The following is a 20,101-nucleotide window of genomic DNA, read 5'->3' as shown; positions in this document are numbered from 1 at the left end:
ATCTTTCACATGAGAAGATAAAGGACCTGAGCATTTTGAAATCTGTGAAGAATCCTGGCCACAGAGTCTGGTCAGCCAGGCTGGAAAAGAGACTTGGTGAGAAACACTTATTTGAACAAGAGAATCTAATTTGTTAAATCAAGTTTTAGTCTTAGAAGCATGTATTTACTTTTGTTTGCCTGTAACCCTTTCTATGTCTATTCCGGATACCTGGTATCCCTTAATCCCATGTCCTTTTGTTAAATACATGTGTTTTACTATAAATCAGTTCAGCACTATTTGAAGAGAAGGGTGTGTTAATCCCAGTAAGCAAACAGGCCGCATTGTGTCTGTGAAGAAGCAACAAACTGTAACATCTGAAAGTGAGTGAGTGGGCAGGACACTACAGAGCTGATGGTTTTGGGGAAATTTGGGACTGGGAAGATGTTGAGTCACTCTGCAAGAAGTAACTGGGGTGGGTGGAAGCTAGGATGCTTGTTAGGCTTGCTGTTGTCTGGGCTGTGAGCTGCAGCAGCATAGCATTTAAGGTACCCAGAGTTGCAGGGCAGGTGGTGACACAGCCCCTTACTGGTCTGAGTTGAACCCCAAAACATCACAGGCCCTTTGCTTATTAAGAGGCAAACTGTGTACTGATTTTCTGGATCCTGTGACTAATCATCATAATACCCCTGTATAGTACCATCCTTATGAGGCTCTTGAAGCACCTTCCATGCAATTATTAAGGCTTTCATCACCACTGGAAGGTATGGAATTATCATTATCCTCATTTTACAGATGGGGACTCTGAGTCAGGGAGAATATTGACTTGCCCAACGTCATGCAGAAAAATTATTGCCAGATCCAGAATCCAGAACTGCTGACTCACAGTCCTTAATCTTTAGTCCACATGCCCTGTACCTTAATGGCATTGATGCATACGTTCAGCAAGCTTGTTGTGTATAGCATGTGTATTCAGTACATTCGGTGCACAGTCCATGAATGCGTCCATTGAAAATATAAAGAAGCTTACTGCATTCACTGACACTTCTTTTTGATATGTGCTAGTATTTAATGTTGCTGCTCCAGAGTCGAAAATGAGCCCAGCAGTAGGTAATTAAGGGTTCAGGTCTGTCAAGGGACTGTCCTTTCACTGCAGTGGGGTTGAGGGCACTCCATATCTTGAATGATCAGGCCCAAAGTATACACAATGGTATTTTCTACAAACGTACAGAGAAATTCAGTACCCTGCAACAAGCTCCCCACATTTTGAAAATGTTGAGTTGGAATATAGCTCTGTAGCTTCCCACTGTTATTACTGGGGGGATGCAATGCAGCAAAATCCCCATGTATCAGGCCAAAAATGAAGAGGAAAATGGTACCCAAGAAAAGATTGCATCCATATATTACAGCCCAGCTTCAATCTGTTTCAAATGCATAATTTAATAAATAGTTGAGGATCTAAGTAGTGTTCTTTGATGGTTTTATTACCATTACTGTTAATAGAAAGGGAGAGGGCAGAGGTGAGCAGCAACGAAAAAAGGAGATGGAAGTCAAAAGCTAACCCCCCAGATATATTAGACAACAACTTCAATTAGATTTCTCCATTCATTTCAATAGTGGTTTTCAGATGGGGTAGAAATATCTGAAGTTATCAGCCGTTGTGGTGCGGCTGTGCAGAGATGAGCTTTTTCCACACACTGATCTGATGATCTTTGTAATCCCCAACCCGTAAGGACTGCCATTGCTGATGCTGATCAGGGTCATTCTCTCTCTCTCTCTCTCTCTCTCTCTCTTTCTATATTGGTTGGGTCTGTCCCTCTTCAGCACAGAGCCTCAGCAATTGTTTTCATTCTAACTGCATGATACGGTAGATTAGCAATGCTGTCCTTTTGGACTGCTGCCAGATTAATGCAACCTCCATTACCTAAAGACTTCAGGCTACAACTGAGCATAGCAACACAAAGAAAAAAGCTTCCTGTCAGCCGCCTGAGTTTATCAACATTCCAGAAATGTTTGACTGATGAAAAGGAATGCTTTTGCTGCATTCCTCCAAAATTGTTTTCCTTAATAGTGATTAAAATGTCATTTTCTCAGTGGTATGCAATATCTTTATCTCCCTCTGACTGTGAGAGAAAAACCAAATTACCTCTAGCTTAATTGATATGGTTTTACTTGTTGTGTTGTTGTTGTGGTGGTGTTTTTTTTTTTATTGCTGCTAATATCTTTAGCTTTCAACACTATCTAATTGATTTCAGTTATGCAAAGCCAGGCAGGTGCAGCTGTGAATTAAGGTGGCCTGAAATCTAAGTGCTATCATCTGATGGGCACAATCAAGTATAAATAATACATTCATCTTTTGTAAGGCCTTTTCCAAACAACTTCATTCCTCAATACACAGCAAGGAAAGGAAATATACGTTTTTAAAGCATGAGAGAACTCCAGGCAGTTTCAGGGAATGCACATTGATTAAACAGTGATTCTGTGACATGGTTCCTAATGAGCAGAAAACAACATCCATTATTTCAGCTTGCCAAATCAATCCCAGCTCCTTTTCTTTTTGGCTTCTCTCTCTCCTTTTGAAATATTTGCAAATTCCAGTCTGCTGGAAACACACGGCACTCGTGTGACCACAAAAACACATATGCAAGCACATGTGTATACACAGAACAATGGAATTATAACCATTGCACTCTATCATTTTGTGCTTACAATTTGAAAGAGGTTATTTATTCTTGGTTTTAGCTTTGATGGAGAACTAGTGGATTTTCTTATGTTCTCACAGTTCAGAAGGTTAACAACTATCGCATGTCCATGCAAAAAAATGTTCACATCCATGTCTGTCCCGGATTTCTCAGCGATGAATCCACTGGTCGTATTTCCCCCTCCCCACCCCACCCCCCGATGTGTGTTAAAGTTACAATCCAAGGATTTGAAGAATTTCAAAGGGAGAACAAAGAGTCACTAATGAAGACCACATGTGCAGTGCACTGGGACCCTCTTACTTTAGTATGGAACAAAGCTGAACAGTCAGAGGCTGCTCTCAGAAGAGGAAGCAAGGGGACCTCCTTTTCTTTCCCCCCACTTACTCACCAACAGTTTCTGAATTAGGATCACAATTATTTCTGACATTGCCATTTGATGTCAGAATAATCTGAGGAGGGGGGAGGAAAGCATCTTTGGCAGAGAAACAAATTCTCTTGGCTTTACAACATTCTGCTGTAAAGCCAAGAGAATTTGTTTCTCTGCCAAAGTTTTGGTGACAACCCCAAAATTGCACCCACATACTTAAAAATGTACTGCAGCCTTTTTACTTTTCATGAAGGATGGCCTGTTTTAGGGATGCCTCTGCTACACTGTCTCCAGATCTGAATTAAGTCAATATTGTAAGGAGAGATGGCAAAAAAAAAAAAAAACCAACAACCTGGTTCTGAATGCTGCAAACTTTGAGGGGGGTCTGAAGTCCAGAGCTGAATTGATAGAGCCAGAAGAGTTCCCAGAAGTTACCTACTACAGGACAGGCCTAACAAAGAAAATAACAGAACGCCACTAGCGGTCACCTTCAGCCCCCAACTAAAACCCCTCCAACGCATTATTAAGGATCTACAACCTATCCTAAAGGATGACCCAACACTCTCACAAGTCTTGGGAGACAGGCCAGTCCTTGCCTACAGACAGCCCCGCAACCTGAAGCAAATACTCACCAACAACCACATACCACACAACAGAACCACTAACCCAGGAACTTATCCTTGCAACAAAGCCCGTTGCCAATTGTGCCCACATATCTATTCAGGGGACACCATCACAGGGCCTAATAACATCAGCCACACTATCAGAGGCTCGTTCACCTGCACATCCACCAATGTGATATATGCCATCATGTGCCAGCAATGCCCCTCTGCCATGTACATTGGTCAAACTGGACAGTCTCTACGTAAAAGAATAAATGGACACAAATCAGATGTCAAGAATTATAACATTCATAAACCAGTCGGAGAACACTTCAATCTCTCTGGTCACGCAATCACAGACATGAAGGTCGCTATCTTAAAACAAAAAAACTTCAAATCCAGACTCCAGCGAGAAACTGCTGAATTGGAATTCATTTGCAAATTGGATACTATTAATTTAGGCTTAAATAGAGACTGGGAGTGGCTAAGTCATTATGCAAGGTAGCCTGTTTCCTCTTGTTTTTTCCTATCCCCCCCCCCCCCCCCAGATGTTCTGGTTTAACTTGGATTTAAACTTGGAGAGTGGTCAGTTTAGATGAGCTATTACCAGCAGGAGAGTGAGTTTGTGTGTGTATGGGGGTGGGGGGGATGTGAGAAAACCTGGATCTATGCAGGAAATAGCCCGACTTGATTATGTAAAGAGTTGTCACTTTGGATGGGCTAGCACCAGCAGGAGAGTGAATTTGTGTGGGGGGGTGGAGGGTGAGAAAACCTGGATTTGTGCTGGAAATGGCCCACCTGTTGATCACTTTAGATAAGCTATTACCAGCAGGACAGTGGGGTGGGAGGAGGTATTGTTTCATATTCTCTGTGTGTATATAAAGTCTGCTGCAGTTTCCACGGTAAACATCTGATGAAGTGAGCTGTAGCTCACGAAAGCTCATGCTCAAATAAATTGGTTAGTCTCTAAGGTGCCACAAGTACTCCTTTTCTTTTTGCGAATACAGACTAACACGGCTGTTCCTCTGAAACCTGTCATCTCTGATTGTAACTAACTACAGTTGTAGAAACTTTCACCAAATTATGGATTTTGGCACTTCACAAAAGCACTTTTCATATGCAGAAATGGAAAACCTCCTCAAAGTCTGCAGTGAATTCCATTTGCTGATGCATTTGGATATGGTACTCTGAGTTCCTGTTGCAACATGCTGTTTAACAGTTGTGGCTTTCCATCCCAGAGGTGGCTGTGTTTCCATGGTGAGTCAAGTGATTTAATTTTTACTGTGTACTTTGCAAAGCACTTTTGGGTTCTTGGTGAAATGTACCAGGCGGACAGGCCCTATAAGGAGGTCTTGGTAGCCTCATCCTCCAGGAAAGAGAGACACAGCAGCGGTGGCTGACAGCAATAGCAGGGGTGAAGGGAGGGTTTGGTAGAGCCCTCCCTATCCTCATGCCTTCACCCTGTATGAAACCAGGACTTTGAGGGGGACAGAACCTTTACAGGCCAAGAGCCCTGGTGTCATCAATTCTAGACTGAGTTATTTTGTGAAGTTGGTTTAGATTGACTGTTGGGTGGGGGAGGTTTGGGAAAGAGAAGTAACTGAACAGGGGGTCAAGTAATGGTCCACAGGCCTTGGACCACAGTGACATCAAGAGTGCATACGCTGTAATTGATCAGTGGAATTCCTTCCCTCTTGTGCTTAACATCTGAAGGAACCCCTCCCTGTCCCCTGGAGAGCAGCAAAGAGAGTGGAAAAACGCTGAGAACTTCAGTGGCCTCTCTAGGTGCTCCAGAGAGAGGGAGGTTTATATAGGGAGAAGGGACTCATCAGATGAGAGAGTTGTGAGGATGGTTTTTAATTTTTTAAAAGGTGCTAATAATCTGTCTGTAACCCACTGCTCAGTGTGTGTTAAAGGGACATACAATACACATTGGCCATGGATATACTACATGGAGCTGCTGATCGGGATTGATTATGTCGGAAGAGGAAAAATACGTACAAACAATGATAATCAGCTAAGGGTACTTTTATCCAGGGTCCCTTCTGATAACTTGACTTGTTCACTCCTGACTAGTCTCCATCCAGGGGTTAGAAGGTATGTTAAGGAATTGTATGGAGTTCTGGTTTGATAGGGAATTCTTGAAATAATGAAGCAAATTTTAATTGGCTCAGAACCAATGAGCTGTGCACTTTGCAGGACTCAAGACTGTTTAACCGTATGGTTCTGTTACTGTTAGCCTTCTCCCTTCCCTCCCAGTGCTTGTCCCATTGGTTGTGTCTTGGCTTTCATTAGACTGTGAACTCTTTAGGGTTGGGGCCATGTATTTGTGTAGGTGAATTTATATATTTGTATAGTGCTTAACACAGAGGGCACCCTGATTCTTAATAATTAGAGCTGGTCAAAAGGGGAGGCAATTTTTGTATAAATTCCCCATGTATTCATTTTGTTTTGTTTTTCTTTGAAATTTGAAAACTTTTTTGGTCTAGTGGGTTAGTAATAATTAGGATGAAAGACACTTTACAAGGTAAGATCCCTTTTTCCTGCTGTCTCCGCCCCTCCCCCCTCCCCCCCCCGCCCGTCTTGGTGTGCTCTCAGTGGCTTATACAGCTCTGTGAGCTGATAACTTGACTTGTTCACTCCTGACTAGTCTCCATCCATCAAGTCCCTCATTGCAGCCTCTCTGACTTCTCCTCCTGGATGTCTCATTCTTCACTGAAACTTAACATGGCCATACCCAGTTCCCTTATTTCTTCCTTAACTCCACCCCTCACCCACATTCTGTTTCCCTGTTGACTACCTTACCATCCTGTCTGTCACTTGGACCGAAACCTAGGGTTATCTTTGGAGAATGGGAGGGAGAGGGGTCAAATATCCAAGCTGTTTCCAAATCCTGACACTTGTCCCTGCACATCATCTCTAAGATCTGACCTTTCCTTTCTGTCAGGACATCTAAGTCCCTCATTCAAATACTCATTGTTTCCTGATTTGATTACTTCCCCTCCCTGACACCAATCTCACCCTCCTCCAGTCTGTTTGAACTGCTAAGATGCTCTGACCATAGCCTTTCTTCTCTGAATTCTTTCACTGGCTCCATCTCTTCCGCCACTTCAAGTTCACGATTCTCATCCTAATCTCTGCTTTCTGTCTGTCCACTTCTTGCACAAAAATGGTCCCTTCTAGCCATGGAATCTATGGAGTCCATGCAACTGTCTCTCTCAATGGTTTCCACCACACTGACCTATATGCATGAAGGCCTTTCCTGAGGTGGTCCACAAAGCTACTACTCTGTCCAAGTTCATATCCCTCCTGAAGACCCTGCTGCCAGGATGATTAAAGAAATTAGATGGTTACAAGTGGAAAGTATTATCGTGATGACACCAATCATCACCTTAACAAATTCACTTGTTTGTACCCCCTAGGCCTAACCTTTGTTTTTCTGTGAAAGTGCATCAGGACAGTCTTTTGGTATGTTTGTACAGCACTTAGCACATTGTGGGTGCCACTGGAAAATTTAAAAATATTTATGTATATGTGATTGCAAAATTGGCAGTGACAGTGAAATCCACGAAATAACACTTGGTGAAATTTTGCACTGCAATTTTTTGAAATTTAATGAAGTTAACTCCCTCCCACCACTTCCCCATATCCTTACACTTTTGACTGGGTTTTAACTGTAAAACTATTTCTCTCTCTCTCTCTCTCACACACACACTTACTTACTGCTTGTTAATATTAGAGACTTTATGGGGTAGATGAGCACTGTGTAGCTGGAAGGAATATTTCCTCTAAAACAGAACCACAATGCTAAAATGTGGTTGTAGGCTCATCCCTGTAAAACTGTGTCAATTTTCTGATAGGTAGACAGTGCTTTTCACACTGTAACATGTAACATGTAACATGTTTCTGTAACATGGCTTCTGACAGCTTATGGTTTGTTCCTACAGCAAACTATTTCTGCCCAAGAAGCTGCTCACAACCAACAATAATTGGGAGGAGGGAGAATGGGGGAATTTTTTGGAGGCGAAGCAGGAGGGGAGGGAAATGACCAATTGAAGGATTATAGTGAGCTTGAGAGAAGGGGCTGGGAATGGCTATTGTGAAACAGAACATATTGAACACTTTTGAGGGATCATAGAACTTTCATGCAATCAATTTTCAGTAGTGATTAAGCCATAGTATATATGACTTATGACTAGTTTGAGAATTTTTCTTTATGCAAGTTTACGCATAATTGACCCAGGGTTAGCAAAGCATTCCAACCTGAAAACAGGGTTTTTTTTAAACAAATAAACATTCCTCTGCAGCATCTACAATCTAAATGCAGTGCTGCCACTTCAGCATTGTGATAGGCCATGAGAACCCAAGAGCAAAATAGATTAGTCTAGTAGTTTCATTGCCTAAGCTGATAGGAATGCAAAAAATAAACCCAATAAATGAAAAGTAAACTCAAATTTTAAAATTGCTTAAGATTTCATAATCCAAAGTGTAATTTGTCACACAGTAAAGCTTTGTTTTAAAAACCTGTTCTTTTCAACCTGACAGTTTATTTTATATTTATATTTGGATCTTTTTGATATCAATGTGGAAGGGATTTCTCTTTTGAAAACAATGACATTACATATGCCAACCTGGAGAATTCTTCGAGTTTCAGGCAATTCTTTGAACTCTCTGTGTTGGAGTCAGTTCACCAAATAAGGCATTCTAAACATTTCTGCTTTTTTCTGGATTTCTCATAGCCAATGGGTTTTTTGCTGAGTATTTTGTCTGCTTTCCAAACATAGTGAGGTCTTGAGATTTAAACCAGCTGTGATCTCATTCAATACTGATCGAGTTAAATTCAGTTAAACAGTGCTGTGCTCCTCTGGAAGGGAGAGGGACATGTGGCCACAGCAGTGAGAGCAACTATGTGCTGCTACAACATAAGAAAAGGAGTGTCTTCTGCCTGGCTGAAAGGGGAAACATTATTTAACTCTCTTAGCAGTGTCACTGCATGGATATAGGAGTGCTGATGTGGTGGTGGTCTTCCACGATATACAGACCAAAGATCCAGTCCTGGTCGCTGATTTTGCATACCCGCTTTTTGCATATAGCTGACATGTTTTGGATGTGCTCTTGGCTTCTGCAAAAAACTGGGCTATGGGGAGCACACCTCCTCAGAGACCAAGGTTGGAAATTTGACTGAGTATTCCAGGTTAATACAATCCTGTCCAACAACCTTGGGAATGCTGCTGTGTTGGATTTGGGAGGAGAGAGGCACCCACAGTTTGCCTTGAGGACTGACCTGGAGGGAATCTCATTATTGTTCAATACTATTTGGGATCTCTCATGTTCTTAAATGGCTCTCTCTTTTGGGTGCTATTTTCTTTCCAGCCCAGTTTGTATGTATTTATAAAAGGGGGGAGGGGAAGGCCAAGAAGCATTTCTGTGGCCTAAATTCCCAGAGTGGGCCAGATACCTCTGAGTGTTTGTCATTGCCCAATAGATATGGCCATTGCTACTAAGCTTCATCAAGATAATCAGTGGCCTTTGGAGATAACATCAGTCTGGCTTATAGCTCTCCTGGTCTGTGTTCCTTCTGTGGAAACGTCACCTCTGCAATGCGCTTGCCAGTCTTTGCTGGCTTGGTTGCCAAGTGATCCAGACAGCACTCCCAGAAGCACAGCATCAATGTGGATTGCTGCTGGTGCCACACCTCCACCAGGCCAAGTCAAGTAGTGGAATTAATAAAATACAGAGATTGACTTGACCATCTCCTGTATCACCATCAAAATTAACCTTCTTCCCAAGTAAATCATGAGGACAAACTGGCTGTAATGATTTGGAGGGTCACATTCTGTCTCCGGTCACATATGTCACCAGCGCTGTTTCTCTGCACAAAGCTGATTGCCAGTGCAATGCATATATTTTTTTAAATGAATTTCCCAAGTCTCTGTTGGATTTAAACACACACTTATAGTGATAGAAAGACTGCTTCAATGTGTCTACATCTTTCAGAAAACGATCCTGTGCACATGCTACCAGAACAGTATCCTTTCATTTTGATCCTGGAGCAATGCTGTGAAAGAGCTGGGTAATGGGAAAGCATTTAATATCCTTGGAGAAAAGATCCACATAGCACCAGCCACTGTGGAAGCAGCCTGATTTGATTCATACCTCAGCACGGCTTCTTTTAAGATCAGCCCTAAAGCTCCAGTACCTGATTGATAGCACCAGAGCCCATCATTCTGTAATTTAATGTTTCTCTTCCCTTACCTTATGAGCTGTCAAAGAGAATTTCTATGTCACTTTAAAAATCAAAGTTCTGGCTTAGCCCTGTTTGCTGATAGAAAGTTTATTTGGACTTCCAAGTTCATCTCCTGTTTATTTGCTGAGATGGGGGAGGAAGGAAAGAGGGATGAAGAAGAAAACATTTCTTCTCCCAGAAGCAGCTGACAGTGAAAGGTCCTAAGGAATAAATGTCACAGCAGTTCAGAGGGCATTCCTTTGCTAGTTTCCTGCCTGAGATTCCACTATGTCTGTATTTCCTAGCACACATTGCTGTGCAGCCAAATGAAATTGGATACATGGAGGTATTTCAGCAGCGGCATGGAGCAGTTTTCCATTTGGCTGGAATGTCAGACAGCAATCAGAGTAGGGCCAGTATATACTCTTAACATCACAGAGGCCTCCCCATAACTCAACGCTTGAAATAAACACTAGCAGCGTTCACTTCTGCACTACTCTGCCAAAAGAGCGTGGAGTTTTATTAACAGCTTGCTGTTTTCACAGTTCAGCTTCATGAACTGTAAACTATCCCATATTGCAGATTGAGATAACGCTATTGAAAATAGGAAGGGCGAAAGTTTCATTCATAAATACTAAGATTTGGGAAAATCTGACACCATCATGGCTTAAACCCAGATTGGATTACTACAGAGCAGGCAGTTTTCAGAAGAGATTGACACACTGATATGGATAAAATGAGAGCCCTCAAACCTTCAGCCCCCTTTTCCAATGCAATACCGTTTTGAAGGTTTCACTTTTTTTTTTATCTAAAGTTTCCTCACGTCCCTGCAACCATTTACTTGCAGTGGCAGTTTCTCTTGGGCGGATGAAGAAAAGCGCCATATGCCCCACATACCCTCCTGGCAGCAGGTCTCCCTCACAGGGACCTGACCATACAGATCTGTACTCCTGGTTTTCTGCAGTAGGACTCAGTAACCCCTCCACTGTGTGGTACCCATCACGTTCAGTAGGCCTCATATGTAAGGCTTTTGTCTTCTGCAGCAGACCTCTGTCCTTCTGTTAGGGGGATGGTGTAAAAACACTCTGGGATTTAGGCCCAGAGTGCACAGTGAGACCCATATAGACTTCTCCCACTTCCCATCAGAACTACTCATCCCATAGGGAGATAGGGATTTCATATTGTGACAAAGTTCGTCCTTTGCCTGGGTGAGTCCTGCGCTTATTGGTGGATTTGCTCGCCTCAGAGGTTCACAGCAGCCCTCAGTTTGGCCACTTTCATGGCTCAAATCTGCCGTTCATTCAGTTAGCCTCATCCCTGGCTAGCATGGGGAAAAGGAAGAAGAACAATCCCCACAGCCTCTGCTGATCCACCTAGTGGATCGGGGAACGGGCCAAAGACCTTCCCCTCTGGTGGAACCTACAGTCCAGGTCAACTCCTGCGGTATCAAGTAGGGAGTTTGGGGGGAACCGAGGCCCACCCTCTACTCCAGGTTCCAGCCCAGGGCCCTGTGGATTGCAGCTGTCTACAGTGGCTCCTGTAACAACTGCGTGACAGCCACAACTCTTTGGGCTACTTCCCCATGGCCTCCTCCCAACACCTTTATTCTCACCACAGGACCTTCCTCCTGTTGTCTGATGATGCTTGTACTTCTCAGTCTTCCAGTAGTACGCCTTCTCACTCTCAGCTTCTTGCGCCTCTTGCTCCCAGCTCCTTGCACATGTAGCACAAGCTGAAGTGAGCTCCTTTTTAAACCCAGGTGCCCTGATTAGCCTGCCTGTATTAATTGCCCTAGGGCCCTGCTGTGCCACCAAACAGACTTTTAACGGCCTGGTAGGTGGTCCCAGCCGGAGCCGCCAGGGTCCTTTTTCGACCAGGCATTCCACTAAAAAACCAGACACCTGGCAACCCTAAGTGGAGAGGCAGCTCCATTGTATTTAAATTGAGACTTGCTTTCTATTTAATATAAGCTCAGTTTTCAAGTAAACTGATGGGTTTTTTTTTCCAATCCTGAAATAAAATGCACTGCAAACCCAACCTGGGCTTTGAGTCAATCTGGGATTTTTCTTCCTTACCCATTTTCTCTAGCAGAACGTTTTTCAAGGCCGAATTAGTCCCTAAGTGACACCAGAATAGTCTCATTACCTTCAATGGGCATAACTGCTTGGAATCCAAGAAACAGTTCTGTTGATGATGCCCAAGAAGTAGGCTCCATGTCCCTTGTTCACTGCTGTATTGGCTCTCAGGGCTAAGCAGGAGTAACAAACAGTGAAAGTTTGTCTTGATAAAGAAATAATCAAATATGATGCTGGGCTTGGACCTGTTGAGTAAGAAGGTGCTATTTTTCAGAGTAACAGCCGTGTTAGTCTGTATTCGTAAAAAGAAAAGGTGCCACTTTATGCATAGTCATTTTTCAGAATAGAACTACATAACCAAGATCTTGCTCCGGAGTGGGTTCTGTGAGGAAATGTTAAGAGAGGATTTCTGGTAAGAAATGCTAAGATTCTGGAATATGCAAGAACTAAGGATGCAATGGAAAATAAACCTTTCCTAGGGTCCCATATAATGTTGTTTATGTGAATTTGGGGGAATAAAAGAATTTTATGTGCACAAATAGAAATTATCCTTGTAAGGTATGTGTGTAGTGTCTGCACTGTAGGTCAGCTGCCTTTTGATGCCTTCGCCCCCCAGCCCTTTACCCTCTCCCATCCTTCCCCAGTGGGAGAGAACAGAAGAAGCATAATTTTCCATATTCACTGAACTATAGTCTGGCTAATTATGAGGAACTGCATGAATAATTTGCAATGAATAATTTAGCCAATAAATTGAGTCCCATTTTCTATTCATGGAAATTTATTTGAAATCATTCAGTGAATTTTTATATGTAACAAAGTGCTTAACAGACCATTAATGAGCCCATAAAATTAGAGATGGGTTTGAACCAAAACCCTAAATCCAAAGACACTTGAACTTTCCAAACATTCCTGAACTTTATGGTTAGGAGCCAGATTCTCTTCTGTGCCAAGTGTGTCTTGGCATGCAGGAGGAGGGGAAGTACATCCAAGAACTAGTTACAGCTCCTTGGTTCTCACTCTGCTCCCGCCTCAGCTCCGCATAAGCTAGCGTAGCCAGGGGCCAGCTGGCTATGGTCACCTACCCCACTCCTGACACATCACTTCACTCTCTCAACACGCTCCCATTGGCAGTTAGTTGTAGAAGCCAGCTCTGCTGGCTTTGTACAAGTTCAGAATTCCTCTCTACCAAAAGACTATTCTGCAGGTCATCAGCAGTCAGATTACATCCCCTTTGTGTCTCTTGCATCACTGAGCTGGAGCTCTAAGTCTTGAACCTTGAGTAGGCAGCATGAAGTGGGCTTATTGCCCTTGGAAACTTTTTAAAGAAATGGGCACATTTAAATGCAATTTTCATATAGCATTCTAAGGAAAAGATAACATATGATTACAGCTGACTGGGAAATAGTTTTCCTATCCCAGGAAAATGTTTAAGATTTCTAACATGTTAAGTCTTCTGCTCTGGGACAAAATGGAGACCTTTTGACTTTTTTTCATGTAAAAGCAGCAAGTGAGACACCAGATTAAGAAATAGTCTTGTGGTTCAGGCAGTTATCTGGGAGACCACCTTCAAGTCCCTGCTCTGCCTAATTCAAAATGTGGGTCTCCCACATCCCAGAGAAATAGTCCATCTTTCTCTGGTCCCATGAATACTTAATTATTTATATGAAGTGGTACAGCTTCAACAGAAGAGACAGACAGAGGGAGACTGGATCTTGAGCCCAGTGGACTCTGAATTGAGCAGAGCAAGGATTAAAGCTGGGTCTTCCACCTCCAAAGTGAGTGCCCCAACCAGTGGGCTCTTGGCTAATCTGAGGTAGTTTTTGATTAGAAATTCCCTCCTGGACCTGAAAAACATTCTTGATGAAAATTTAATCAAAACTGATATGTTCCCATGAAAAGTTTCCATTTTGAAAAATTGGCATTTTCCCACAAAAGAGTTTTTTATTGAAAAATTCCTGACCAGCACTACATATATTAGATCAATTCATCGTTTGAAATAGCCAACATCTAAAGAAGAGTATGGCCTGTGGAAGCTGTCCAGATAAATGAGAGCAGAACTATACAATACATTACAATACAGTACATTACAACTTTAAAATAATACAAATTGCTTGGTTGTCCATTGCATTGCTACGTCTTATATTTGTTTAGTTCATCAGTAATTTCTGCACCTCTGCCAGGGTCACTACTCTGTGTTCCTTTGCTCTAAACTTGATGTTGGTGTTTTGCATTGCACTGTTCTCTGGTATTGACCATCCAGTAGTGCAGGGAATTTGGATCTGTGCAGGTATCAGCCTGATCTTTGAATAGCTGTACTTAACTTATAACTAAACTCTTCAAACAGTGCAAGTATCCCATAGTGGTTTCATGTGCAATATTCATGCTGTCTTTCTAGAATCAATATATACTGCCCTGACATTTAGCTTAGACCGCTTCAGTACAGAGGCCCATCACATATAATAAGGCTGCTGAATAACAAATGTAGAGGTGGACAGTTCTTTGAATTCTGAAAAAGCAGTGGATTTTGAAATCAATAAATGCAGAAAAATATTCAGCATAACTGACTCTGCTGGCTAAAGATCTTTTTGCTCCGACCTGGTGTTATCCAAGCAATATAAGGTATGAAGAAAATGGGATAAACTTGTTGATATTAATCATCATCATCATCTATGTGGTTTGGGGAGGCAAGTGAGGGGGGTGCAAAGCTCTCTCTGCAGTACTGTGAATGTCCCAGCTGAAGTTACTGAGTCCCCTTTTGAGCAGCCAGGAGAGGATGCAGACAAAACGCAATATGCAGCCAAGGAGAAGGAGAGACAGCAGAGCAAAGTGGCACTATATATAGATGGTTCTTGCCTCCACAGAGATAAGGAATTCCTTCCACGTGGATTTCCCAGGATCCCTCAGGGAAGTCAATGACTAAAATCTTGCAGAGTTTTTCTGCTCCTCTGGCTCCTTCCCCCAGATTCTCCAGGGGGTGGAGGGTGACCTGGCACTTAACTAACATTTGCAGCCTATCCTTTTAAATGTGAATTAAAATCTTGTTTGAGATATAATTTAAAGTGTGACCAAAAAAGAATCTCTCCAGCTAGTCTTTCAGTGTGGGCTGTACCTGCTTGTATGTAAATGGGGGATTCTGTTGCTTACAACAGCTCCCTTCGAAAGTTCTTCATCTGAATTCCTCTTGTGGCATACAAGGAAACATGCCTTCTACTAGGGGTGGGGTTTGATCACCCAAGGGAAAAAAATGTCAACATCTGTCTGTCACTGCACAGCGAATGGCCAATTATCATTTTTTTCTGTTTCTGTAAGCGCCAGTCAGACAATGACCCTGAGCTCCATCCTTTGTTGCCTGCACCATTTCCCACCACAGTTTCACCTCTGATATGCAAATAGAGAAACTGCAGTTTTTGTCTTACTGAAAAGGAACTTTGGGCACATTCACTGGGTCAACAATCCAAACTTCTGCACAGCGATTCAGCCTGCTGTGTGAGAAGCAGGGTGCCCGGGGGCTTTCCTCCCACATACTACTTTTTTTTTTTTTTAAACTAGAATTAACCATCTGGCTGTTTTGGTCCTCAGAAAAATAGCTGAACAAATTATGACATGACACACAGTGAGTGGGTACTTTTCAGCTGATAAGTGATAAGTGGAACTGGCACTCCAGCGCAAAGTCCCTGCTGCACTCAAATGCAACTCATGAACGGAAAGATAACCAAGCTCAGCTACTTTCAAGGGCAATGTGGACCTCATAGAAGCGGTGCAGCTCAGTGGTATAAAGATGTTTTGTGCTTCTACAATTTGCTTGTTAATGTTATTTTGGTCTTATTGTATTACTTTTTGTTTGGAAAATCAAAAATGTTGTCACTTGGAAAAATAAATGCCATACATGTGACACTGAGTAAGAAATGAAAATCTAATGACCTAGTCCTATGTATGTACTGGTAATGCCATGAAATAATAACTCTACATCTGGCTGAATAATGTTTGTAAATACGGTATTGGATGGCTCTTTTTCCCCATCCCCTTGTGAACTGGTATTGGGGAAGTCGCAGCAGGATGTGGATTAGTGGGCATGATAAATTAAAGTGTATGTAATATATATATTACATACACATCTAAAATAAATGTAAACTTTTGTGAATATTTCGTTCCTTTTGCTAATGCCCTAGTGAGGCCATCATTGCCTTATAAAAACAGCAACTTGAGTAGGTGCTTTGTCTGAAAAATTTCAAAGGCTTTCGTTAGAAACGTAATATGTTTACAGGCACAATGATATGCCATCGTTATTCAGAATGAGTGACACACAAGAGTCCATCTACTGCAAGAGTCCAATAAAAACAGCAGGACAGAAGCCCCAAAGACATCAGATAAAGGCGGCATTTAAAAGCTGAATAAGCAAAGTAGTTCTGTGCTAAAATGATCCTGAGCAGAATTCTGTGAAACACTGCTAAACTAAAATTCCATCAAACAGCAAAGGAGATAACGGTGCGTGTGTTTCTTCTGAGACTACTGCTCTAATAAAGCCCACTCTGTAAGTAGTAGTATAATAAAACCTGTCCTGTGCCATAATTCATTAATCCCTCTTTTCCCAGAACCAACTTTATAGTGGTGTTCATATACTGAAAGAGTTAGAAGAAGCTGTCATTTGGATCCAGAAGCATCCCATGGTGGAGATTGCTGCTAATTGTTCCTAGATAAGAAAGTTAGCAAGATGTACATGTCTGTCTCCAGACTTTTTTCTTTCTTCTAGAGCGTGATCAAGATTGTCATCTTTGTCTGTTCTGTTTTGCTTCACACAGTTAGCCATTGGCCTTTAAGTCTTTCCTCATGTGTGAATTCCTGTTGACTTCAGTGGCTAGAAGTCCTAAGTGTGGGCATTCCAATAGTTCATAGGAAGTGCTAAATGTAGTATATTCTGCTGTTTCACAATGAAAGACTGTTTTAAAAGGCTTTCATAGTGCGTATATCAGGGAGGAAACAAATGCAGGACTGCCCCTCACGCCAATTCCTTGTACTGTCTGGCAAAAATGGATCTGAATTCTGTTGTGAAAATCTGTAGTTTCTGAATCACAGAAAGTAAAATCTCCATTTCTGGTCATGCATGAAGGATTTTCATTGCTTCACCCACAGGTTCAGATCCTGAAGGAATATTTTAAATCCATAGTTTTTAAGGCCAGAATGATCATCAAGTCTGACCACCTACATAACACAGGCCATAAAATTTCACTCGGTGATTTCTGCAACTTGTCCATAACTTCTGATTGCACTACAATATATCTTTTTAAAAAGACATCAGAACAGGACATAGTATTGCAGTGATGGTCTCCCTAATGCCATATGCATTGGTAATACCACTTCCATACTTCTTTTCGATATTTCCCCATTTATACATCCAAGGATTATATTTGTTTTCGTAGCCACTGCATTACATGAGTGTTCACGTTCATTTGGTTATCCACCAGGACCTCCAGCTCCCTTTCAGTCACAGCTTTCCAATACACTGGTTTTCTTTATCTTGTAAGTGTGACCTATTTTTGTTTTGTTTGTTTCTACATGTATGACCTGGCATTTAGCTATATTAAAGCACATGTTGTTCAAGTGACGCTAGCTCACCAAGTGATCCAGATCACTTTGTAGAATTGACCTGTTGTCATCATTTAGCACGTCATCATTTTTGTGTCATACTCAAGATGATTTTATATTTTATTCCAAGTCATTGATAGATACTGAATAGTGTTGCCCCTTTTTGGCCCAAGGAGTTAGCGAATATTTGGGGCTTTGCCAGGCTGTTTCTGTTAGAAGGATAAATTGATAACAGAGTCAGGTATTTCTGTGGTGCAACGCTCTTTATTTACAAAGAATCTATACAATCTCCTGTTTCCCTGAACATAGTAGAAATAATCAGGAGGAAGTTTCCTTGTTCAGGTTTCAGAGGAACAGCCGTGTTAGTCTGTATTCGCAAAAAGAAAAGGAGTACTTGTGGCACCTTAGAGACTAACCAATTTATTTGAGCATGAGCTTTCGTGAGCCACAGCTCACTTCATCAGATGTGACATCTGATGAAGTGAGCTGTGGCTCACGAAAGCTCATGCTCAAATAAATTGGTTAGTCTCTAAGGTGCCACAAGTACTCCTTTTCTTTTTCCTTGTTCAGAAATTCAAGTCTGCCTTTCCATGCAATTCTGTGCGTAAAACAGCTCTGTCTTTCAGCTTCCTCCCAGGGAAATGCTCATGGCTGCTTTTCTCCCTTTCTGTTGGCTTTCTGATCACTTTCCACCTCTCTCGCACAGATACACAAAGCTGCAAACAAACTCCCTACCCCTGCATTTGCAGTCAGTCCCCGGGGAAATCTCTCTGCCCACCTGGATAGCTTAGCATCTGATCAGCTTTGCCATGCAGACCATTGCCTTGGCCAGTGACTTCCCATTGTTTCAGCTATTGCTACACCAAGGAAAATTTAATTGTTCCTTCTATTTAGCCTAATTGAGTTAGTTAGCACAACTGTCTACATTAACCATGTTTGGTTGATGGCAGCCATTAACATATTCCAGCATAATTAGAGAAGTGGTCCAAGAACAGATCCCTGTAGCACCCAACTAGAATTATCACTATTCAGCGATGATTACCTGATTTTACAATTACTTTTTGAGATCTATCAGTTAGAGTTTTTAATCCATTTCATGTGTATTACCTAGATTTTTGTATAGCACTTATATTTTTAATCAGGATGATGATGTGATATTGTTTTACGCTTTACAGAAATCTAAGAATGTTATAGCAACACAGTTACCTTTCTCAACCAAGCCTGTAATCTTATTAAACTTTTTTTTTTTTTTTGGACACAGCCTATTTTCCATAACACCATGTTATTTGGTATTAATTATGCTACCATCCCTTTAGGGAACATCTAAACCAAACATCTGAATTTTACAGCTCTGGTTTATATTTATAATATTAGAACTTCTATAATGTCTAATAATAAATCCAACCAATAACTCTTCTGCTATTCTGTTTGGACCAAATCCTGCACAGTCCCTACTCCTTATTTAAGCAAAAGTTCCATTAAAGTCATGGAATTTTGATCTGACTGCAGGATTTGGTTCAGGATTTTTGGGATGAGCTCCACAAATGGAGTCACAGGTGATCTTCAGTGGAATTCTACCTGTCCCTAGAGGAGGGCTTTAAACTAGGTTCACCAGGGGAAGGAGACCAAAGCCCTGAGGTAAGTGGGATACCAGGAGGAAGCACGAGCAGGAGAGCGCAAGAGGGGAGAACTCCTGCCTCATACTGAGAAAGCAGGATGATCAGCAGGTTATCTTAAGTGCCTATACAAAAATGCAAGAAGCCTGGGAAACAAGCAGGGAGGACTGGAAGTCCTGGCACACTCAAGGAATTATGATGTCATTGGAATAACAGAGACTTGATGGCATAACTCACATGACTGGAGTATGGTCATGGATGGATATAAACTGGTCAGGAAGGACAGGCAGGGCAGAAAAGGTGGGGGAGTTGCATTGTATGTAAGAGAGCAGTACGACTGCTCAGAGCTCCGGTATGAAACTGCAGAAAAATCTGAGACTCTGGATTAAGTTTAGAAGTGTGAGCAACAAAGGTGATGTTATGGTGGGAGTCTGCTATAGACCACCAGACCAGGGGGATGAAGTGGATGAGGCTTTCTTCCAGCAACTAATAGAAGTTACTAGATCACAGGCTCTGGTTCTCATGGGAGTTCAGGATCCTGACACAAGGAAGAAAGGAGAGCAGCAGAATACAGTCCCTGGACTTTGGAAAAGCAGACTTTGACTCCCTCAGAGAACTGATGGGCAGGATTCCCTGGGGGAATAACGTGAAGGGGAAAGGAATTCAGGAGAGCTGGCTGTATTTTAAAGAATTGTTATTGAGGTTGCAAGAACAAACCATCCTGATGTGTAGAAAGAATAGTAAATATGGCAGGCGACCAGCTTTGTTTAACAGTGAAATCCTTGCTGATCTTAAACACAAAAAGAATGTTACAAGAAGTGGAAGACTGGACAAATGACCAGGGAGGAGTACAGAAATATTGCTCAGGCATGCAGGAGCGAAATCAGGAAGGCCAAATCACACTTGGAGTTGCAGCTAATAAGGAATGTTAAGAGGAACAAGAAGGGTTTT

This window comes from Caretta caretta, chromosome 1, assembly GCF_965140235.1.
Source record: "Caretta caretta isolate rCarCar2 chromosome 1, rCarCar1.hap1, whole genome shotgun sequence".
NCBI lineage: Eukaryota > Metazoa > Chordata > Testudines > Cheloniidae > Caretta > Caretta caretta.
Note: the sequence above shows the minus strand (reverse complement) of the source record.